The following is a 9086-nucleotide window of genomic DNA, read 5'->3' on the forward strand; positions in this document are numbered from 1 at the left end:
GATGTTTTTCTAGCCGTTTTTATTGCTAAATTAGCGACGATTTTCAAGCGGTTTTTAGCGCTAATTCAGCGATGATTTTCTAGCGGTTTTAGCGATAGAATTGACGATTTTCTATCCGGTTTTATCGCTAAATTAGCGACGATTTTCTATCCGGTTTTATCGCTAAATTAGCGATGATTTTCTAGCGGTTTTAGCGATAGAAGTGATGATTTTCTATCCGGTTTTATCGCTAAATTACAATGATTTTCTATCGGTTTTTAGCGCTAACAGTGACGATTTTCTTGTCGTTTTTATTGCTAAATTATCGATGATTTTCAAGCGGTTTTTAGCGCTAACACTGATGGTTTTCTAGCCGGTTTTAGCGCTAACAGTGATGTTTTTCTAGCCGTTTTTATTGCTAAATTAGCGATGATTTTCAAGCGGTTTTTAGCGCTAACACTGATGATTTTCTAGCCGGTTTTATCCCCACGAGTGATGATTTTCTATCCGTATTTAACTCTAAATTAGCGATGATTTTCTAGCCGTATTTATCGCTAAATCAGCGATGATTTTCCAGCGGTTTTAGCGATAGAATTGACGATTTTCTATCCGGTTTTATCGCTAAATTAGCAACGATTTTCTATCCGGTTTTATCGCTAAATTAGCGATGATTTTCTAGCGGTTTTAGCGATAGAAGTGATGATTTTCTATCCGGTTTTATCGCTAAATTACAATGATTTTCTATCCGGTTTTATCGCTAAATTAGCGATGGTTTTCTAGCGGTTTTAGCGATAGAAGTGATGATTTTCTATCCGGTTTTATCGCTAAATTACAATGATTTTCTATCGGTTTTTAGCGCTAACAGTGACGATTATCTTGTCGTTTTTATTGCTAAATTATCGATGATTTTCAAGCGGTTTTTAGCGCTAACACTGATGGTTTTCTAGCCGGTTTTAGCGCTAACAGTGATGATTTTCTAGCCGTTATTATCGAGTCCGGGAGAGAGCGAGACAAACGCAAGTGCATGACGGCAGATGCAGGTGGCCGATCGAATGCACGAGAGCGGGCGATGCAAACATAAGTACAAAAGAGAGTGACGTCACGAACTCAATAAATTATTGCTGGCCAAACTTCTTTCCGGCGGGTGCTTGACCCGACACTAACAGTGATGTTTTTCTAGCCGGTTTTATCTCTAAATTAGCGATGATTTTCTAGCCGTATTTATCGCTAAATTAGCGATGATTTTCTAGCGGTTTTAGCGATAGAATTGACGATTTTCTATCCGGTTTTATCGCTAAATTAGCGACGATTTTCTATCCGGTTTTATCGCTAAATTAGCGATGATTTTCTAGCGGTTTTAGCGATAGAAGTGATGATTTTCTATCCGGTTTTATCGCTAAATTACAATGATTTTCTATCGGTTTTTAGCGCTAACAGTGACGATTTTCTTGTCGTTTTTATTGCTAAATTATCGATGATTTTCAAGCGGTTTTTAGCGCTAACACTGATGGTTTTCTAGCCGGTTTTAGCGCTAACAGTGATGTTTTTCTAGCCGTTTTTATTGCTAAATTAGCGATGACTTTCAAGCGGTTTTTAGCGCTAACACTGATGATTTTCTAGCCGGTTTTATCCCTACGAGTGATGATTTTCTATCCGTATTTATCGCTAAATTAGCGATGATTTTTTAGCGGATTTTCGCGCTAACAGTGACGATTTTCTATCCGTATTTATCGCTAAATTAGCGATGATTTTGTAGCGGTCTTCAGCGCTAACAGTGATGATTTTCTAGCCGTTATTATCGAGTCCGGGAGAGAGCGAGACAAACGCAAGTGCATGACGGCAGATGCAGGTGGCCGATCGAATGCACGAGAGCGGGCGATGCAAACATAAGTACAAAAGAGAGTGACGTCACGAACTCAATAAATTATTACTGGCCAAACTTCTTTCCGGCGGGTGCTTGACCCGACACTAACGATGATGTTTTTCTAGCCGGTTTTATCTCTAAATTAGCGATGATTTTCTAGCCGTATTTATCGCTAAATTAGCGATGATTTTCTAGCGGTTTTAGCGATAGAATTGACGATTTTCTATCCGGTTTTATCGCTAAATTAGCGACGATTTTCTATCCGGTTTTATCGCTAAATTAGCGATGATTTTCTAGCGGTTTTAGCGATAGAAGTGATGATTTTCTATCCGGTTTTATCGCTAAATTACAATGATTTTCTATCGGTTTTTAGCGCTAACAGTGACGATTTTCTTGTCGTTTTTATTGCTAAATTATCGATGATTTTCAAGCGGTTTTTAGCGCTAACACTGATGGTTTTCTAGCCGGTTTTAGCGCTAACAGTGATGTTTTTCTAGCCGTTTTTATTGCTAAATTAGCGATGATTTTCAAGCGGTTTTTAGCGCTAACACTGATGATTTTCTAGCCGGTTTTATCCCTACGAGTGATGATTTTCTATCCGTATTTATCTCTAAATTAGCGATGATTTTCTAGCCGTATTTATCGCTAAATTAGCGATGATTTTTTAGCGGATTTTCGCGCTAACAGTGACGATTTTCTATCCGTATTTATCGCTAAATTAGCGATGATTTTGTAGCGGTCTTCAGCGCTAACAGTGATGATTTTCTAGCCGTTATTATCGAGTCCGGGAGAGAGCGAGACAAACGCAAGTGCATGACGGCAGATGCAGGTGACCGATCGAATGCACGAGAGCGGGCGATGCAAACATAAGTACAAAAGAGAGTGACGTCACGAACTCAATAAATTATTACTGGCCAAACTTCTTTCCGGCGGGTGCTTGACCCGACACTAACGATGATGTTTTTCTAGCCGGTTTTATCTCTAAATTAGCGATGATTTTCTAGCCGTTTTTATCGCTAAATCAGCGATGATTTTCTAGCGGTTTTAGCGATAGAATTGACAATTTTCTATCCGGTTTTATCGCTAAATTAACGACGATTTTCTATCCGGTTTTATCGCTAAATTAGCGATGATTTTCTAGCGGTTTTAGCGATAGAAGTGATGATTTTCTATCCGGTTTTATCGCTAAATTACAATGATTTTCTATCGGTTTTTAGCGCTAACAGTGACGATTTTCTTGTCGTTTTTATTGCTAAATTATCGATGATTTTCAAGCGGTTTTTAGCGCTAACACTGATGGTTTTCTAGCCGGTTTTAGCGCTAACAGTGATGTTTTTCTAGCCGTTTTTATTGCTAAATTAGCGACGATTTTCAAGCGGTTTTTAGCGCTAAACCTGATGATTTTCTAGCGGGTTTTATCGCTAAGAGTGATGATTTTCTAGCCGTATTTATCGCTAAATTAGCGATGATTTCTAGCAGTTTTTAGCGCTAACAGTGACGATTTTCTTGTCGTTTTTATTGCTAAATTATCGATGATTTTCAAGCGGTTTTTAGCGCTAACACTGATGGTTTTCTAGCCGGTTTTAGCGCTAACAGTGATGTTTTTCTAGCCGTTTTTATTGCTAAATTAGCGATGATTTTCAAACAGTTTTTAGCGCTAACACTGATGATTTTCTAGCCGGTTTTATCCCTACGAGTGATGATTTTCTATCCGTATTTATCTCTAAATTAGCGATGATTTTCTAGCCGTATTTATCGCTAAATCAGCGATGATTTTCCAGCGGTTTTAGCGATAGAATTGACGATTTTCTATCCGGTTTTATCGCTAAATTAGCAACGATTTTCTATCCGGTTTTATCGCTAAATTAGCGATGATTTTCTAGCGGTTTTAGCGATAGAAGTGATGATTTTCTATCCGGTTTTATCGCTAAATTACAATGATTTTCTATCCGGTTTTATCGCTAAATTAGCGATGGTTTTCTAGCGGTTTTAGCGATAGAAGTGATGATTTTCTATCCGGTTTTATCGCTAAATTACAATGATTTTCTATCGGTTTTTAGCGCTAACAGTGACGATTATCTTGTCGTTTTTATTGCTAAATTATCGATGATTTTCAAGCGGTTTTTAGCGCTAACACTGATGGTTTTCTAGCCGGTTTTAGCGCTAACAGTGATGTTTTTCTAGCCGTTTTTATTGCTAAATTAGCGATGATTTTCAAACAGTTTTTAGCGCTAACACTGATGATTTTCTAGCCGGTTTTATCCCTACGAGTGATGATTTTCTATCCGTATTTATCTCTAAATTAGCGATGATTTTCTAGCCGTATTTATCGCTAAATCAGCGATGATTTTCCAGCGGTTTTAGCGATAGAATTGACGATTTTCTATCCGGTTTTATCGCTAAATTAGCAACGATTTTCTATCCGGTTTTATCGCTAAATTAGCGATGATTTTCTAGCGGTTTTAGCGATAGAAGTGATGATTTTCTATCCGGTTTTATCGCTAAATTACAATGATTTTCTATCCGGTTTTATCGCTAAATTAGCGATGGTTTTCTAGCGGTTTTAGCGATAGAAGTGATGATTTTCTATCCGGTTTTATCGCTAAATTACAATGATTTTCTATCGGTTTTTAGCGCTAACAGTGACGATTATCTTGTCGTTTTTATTGCTAAATTATCGATGATTTTCAAGCGGTTTTTAGCGCTAACACTGATGGTTTTCTAGCCGGTTTTAGCGCTAACAGTGATGTTTTTCTAGCCGTTTTTATTGCTAAATTAGCGACGATTTTCAAGCGGTTTTTAGCGCTAAACCTGATGATTTTCTAGCGGGTTTTATCGCTAAGAGTGATGATTTTCTAGCCGTATTTATCGCTAAATTAGCGATGATTTCTAGCAGTTTTTAGCGCTAACAGTGACGATTTTCTTGTCGTTTTTATTGCTAAATTATCGATGATTTTCAAGCGGTTTTTAGCGCTAACACTGATGGTTTTCTAGCCGGTTTTAGCGCTAACAGTGATGTTTTTCTAGCCGTTTTTATTGCTAAATTAGCGATGATTTTCAAGCGGTTTTTAGCGCTAACACTGATGATTTTCTAGCCGGTTTTATCCCCACGAGTGATGATTTTCTATCCGTATTTAACTCTAAATTAGCGATGATTTTCTAGCCGTATTTATCGCTAAATCAGCGATGATTTTCCAGCGGTTTTAGCGATAGAATTGACGATTTTCTATCCGGTTTTATCGCTAAATTAGCAACGATTTTCTATCCGGTTTTATCGCTAAATTAGCGATGATTTTCTAGCGGTTTTAGCGATAGAAGTGATGATTTTCTATCCGGTTTTATCGCTAAATTACAATGATTTTCTATCCGGTTTTATCGCTAAATTAGCGATGGTTTTCTAGCGGTTTTAGCGATAGAAGTGATGATTTTCTATCCGGTTTTATCGCTAAATTACAATGATTTTCTATCGGTTTTTAGCGCTAACAGTGACGATTATCTTGTCGTTTTTATTGCTAAATTATCGATGATTTTCAAGCGGTTTTTAGCGCTAACACTGATGGTTTTCTAGCCGGTTTTAGCGCTAACAGTGATGTTTTTCTAGCCGTTTTTATTGCTAAATTAGCGACGATTTTCAAGCGGTTTTTAGCGCTAAACCTGATGATTTTCTAGCGGGTTTTATCGCTAAGAGTGATGATTTTCTAGCCGTATTTATCGCTAAATTAGCGATGATTTCTAGCAGTTTTTAGCGCTAACAGTGACGATTTTCTTGTCGTTTTTATTGCTAAATTATCGATGATTTTCAAGCGGTTTTTAGCGCTAACACTGATGGTTTTCTAGCCGGTTTTAGCGCTAACAGTGATGTTTTTCTAGCCGTTTTTATTGCTAAATTAGCGATGATTTTCAAGCGGTTTTTAGCGCTAACACTGATGATTTTCTAGCCGGTTTTATCCCCACGAGTGATGATTTTCTATCCGTATTTAACTCTAAATTAGCGATGATTTTCTAGCCGTATTTATCGCTAAATCAGCGATGATTTTCCAGCGGTTTTAGCGATAGAATTGACGATTTTCTATCCGGTTTTATCGCTAAATTAGCAACGATTTTCTATCCGGTTTTATCGCTAAATTAGCGATGATTTTCTAGCGGTTTTAGCGATAGAAGTGATGATTTTCTATCCGGTTTTATCGCTAAATTACAATGATTTTCTATCCGGTTTTATCGCTAAATTAGCGATGGTTTTCTAGCGGTTTTAGCGATAGAAGTGATGATTTTCTATCCGGTTTTATCGCTAAATTACAATGATTTTCTATCGGTTTTTAGCGCTAACAGTGACGATTATCTTGTCGTTTTTATTGCTAAATTATCGATGATTTTCAAGCGGTTTTTAGCGCTAACACTGATGGTTTTCTAGCCGGTTTTAGCGCTAACAGTGATGATTTTCTAGCCGTTATTATCGAGTCCGGGAGAGAGCGAGACAAACGCAAGTGCATGACGGCAGATGCAGGTGGCCGATCGAATGCACGAGAGCGGGCGATGCAAACATAAGTACAAAAGAGAGTGACGTCACGAACTCAATAAATTATTGCTGGCCAAACTTCTTTCCGGCGGGTGCTTGACCCGACACTAACAGTGATGTTTTTCTAGCCGGTTTTATCTCTAAATTAGCGATGATTTTCTAGCCGTATTTATCGCTAAATTAGCGATGATTTTCTAGCGGTTTTAGCGATAGAATTGACGATTTTCTATCCGGTTTTATCGCTAAATTAGCGACGATTTTCTATCCGGTTTTATCGCTAAATTAGCGATGATTTTCTAGCGGTTTTAGCGATAGAAGTGATGATTTTCTATCCGGTTTTATCGCTAAATTACAATGATTTTCTATCGGTTTTTAGCGCTAACAGTGACGATTTTCTTGTCGTTTTTATTGCTAAATTATCGATGATTTTCAAGCGGTTTTTAGCGCTAACACTGATGGTTTTCTAGCCGGTTTTAGCGCTAACAGTGATGTTTTTCTAGCCGTTTTTATTGCTAAATTAGCGATGACTTTCAAGCGGTTTTTAGCGCTAACACTGATGATTTTCTAGCCGGTTTTATCCCTACGAGTGATGATTTTCTATCCGTATTTATCTCTAAATTAGCGATGATTTTCTAGCCGTATTTATCGCTAAATTAGCGATGATTTTTTAGCGGATTTTCGCGCTAACAGTGACGATTTTCTATCCGTATTTATCGCTAAATTAGCGATGATTTTGTAGCGGTCTTCAGCGCTAACAGTGATGATTTTCTAGCCGTTATTATCGAGTCCGGGAGAGAGCGAGACAAACGCAAGTGCATGACGGCAGATTGTGAGGGTACGAATAAAAATTAAAACAAGACAAAATAAATTCTATAAAAAAAACGTAAACAAACTTATTCGATACGATAGTCGATTAGCCTTATTCGATATAATAAGTCGATAACAGATCGCGGTAACAGCGCCTGTTAAGCTGTCAAGGCGAACTATCTGGCAACTCTGCAAACTGACAAGCTACCCTTCACTAACCCAGGAAAAGTTCTTTTGCGATCCAGAATCAAAAGTGAACGGTTGGAGTTATAGCAATTAAAAACCCAAGCCAAATCCACATCCAAATCCCACGTGGGAAAAGTTAGTACCCAAAGTGGCACCCAAGTCTTCCACCAAGTGCAGCTGAATATTGACCGTGAACGTGCGCAGCCGTTGGCATCAGCACGCGTGTCTGTGTATGTGTGTGTGTGTGTCTGAAACATTCAGGTGAGCAGGCGGATAAGTTGCCTATTAGGTTATTAATAGAAGTGTTTTAGGTCATCCTCAAAACCCCGTAATAGTGGGCGTAGAGCTACACCGGAGCCTACGACAAACAACGCGTCCCGTCGCGACCCAGAAGTCCACGGCGGAGCCACCGCGTGCCTTGCTGGGTAGACGTTCGTGAAACGCTTTCCTCGATCAGCTCCTAAACGTGCGCGAATCCGGACCAGACCCAAGCCACGATAGGCGAGGAGTTCCCTGGTAGCCGGAGACGTGTGCGTGATTGGGGCAGCATAGGATCAGGAGCGGTGCTGAAACTTTTCGAGGAACGTGTGGGAGGACATAACCTCACTTTGTGAAGCAGCACCTCGTGTTCGGCAACATGACCTCGGCCATGTAAAGGGCAGTTTTGCGATCGCTGCAGCAATCATTTAGAGGCGACTAAATAACAACAGCAACAACAAGGAGACATGCGCAATAAATTGTGCCAGTAGCAGCGGGTGTTTTAAGTAGCATTTAATTAAATTTCCTTTTTTGTAAATTCTATTGGATCGAACCAATACTCATACTCTTTTCCTGTAGAGCAAAATAGTTGGCAACATATACATCGAATCTTCGTAATTTAATTTAAATTTCATCAAAGCACCCTGCGCTCCAGTCTACAGGCCTGCGGACTTCGAGGGATTTGGTTTCGTGAGTACAATATAGACTCGATCATGTATTATTGCCGCTCAAAGAAAGCGTATGAATATTTAGGTATCGTAATGCATAAAATCTACTTTAACTATTATTTGACCCAGCTACATATATATATATATTCCTTTATCTTTTGAATATTTAACTTTTTGTATTACATCCAAAAAAATTCCATTATTATTATTATTAAATCCATTATTATTTGTTAATTAACCGGTATTACAACCGTTTATGGGAATTAGGCTAAGCACAATCTAGAAAGAAGAGCAATCATGTTTTATAATGAAGTTGATTAATTGATATTGAAATGAAGTAAAATTATAGTTTAATGGGCACCTGAGCTGAAAGATTTCATTTTAAATGGGTAAGGGCAACAATACTTCGTTGTGAAGTTGTTAAGTCTTTACAGGTAGGGCGGGCCAAGCGGAAGAACCTCACCACCTTAGTTCTTCGATAGCACGGTTTCCTGTCTTGAATTCATATCCTTCCAACTGACTGGATCTCCTCCCAAACTCTGTCTACAATATTTTTATTGTGTGGCGGTGGTACTGATTAGGAAGTAACCGACCCCTATGTCTCTTCCCTGAGCTAGGCCGTTCCTGTAGGCAGAGTATGCAACCAATCGGTATCCAAGTTCCTCCGTGTTCGTCACAGAATAAAATGGCGCCCAACGTGGGGCTAGCAAAACATCTAGCTAAGCAACAAACAAAACACCAAATCGCAGCCCCTGCTCTCACGAGCTAACCTCCAACCTATCCTAACAGTCAGCCTTCCAAACAAGTT

General features: G+C 38.8%; 1 long non-coding RNA gene across 2 annotated transcripts; it reads left to right on the forward strand.

Annotated features, from left to right (window-relative positions):
* The first annotated feature begins 7211 nt into the window (after positions 1–7211).
* Positions 7212–8643, forward strand: LOC116655725. Of its 2 annotated transcripts, XR_004310775.2 has the most exons (3): positions 7212–7613; positions 7664–8107; positions 8190–8643. It is a non-coding gene; the product is annotated as an uncharacterized LOC116655725 (long non-coding RNA). The 2 variants fall into 2 exon arrangements; XR_004310774.2 differs by having other exon boundaries at positions 7212–8107.
* Positions 8644–9086: the final 443 nt, after the last annotated feature.

The sequence above is a fragment of the Drosophila ananassae genome, unplaced genomic scaffold (assembly GCF_017639315.1).
Source record: "Drosophila ananassae strain 14024-0371.13 unplaced genomic scaffold, ASM1763931v2 tig00000181, whole genome shotgun sequence".
NCBI classification, from domain to species: domain Eukaryota; kingdom Metazoa; phylum Arthropoda; class Insecta; order Diptera; family Drosophilidae; genus Drosophila; species Drosophila ananassae.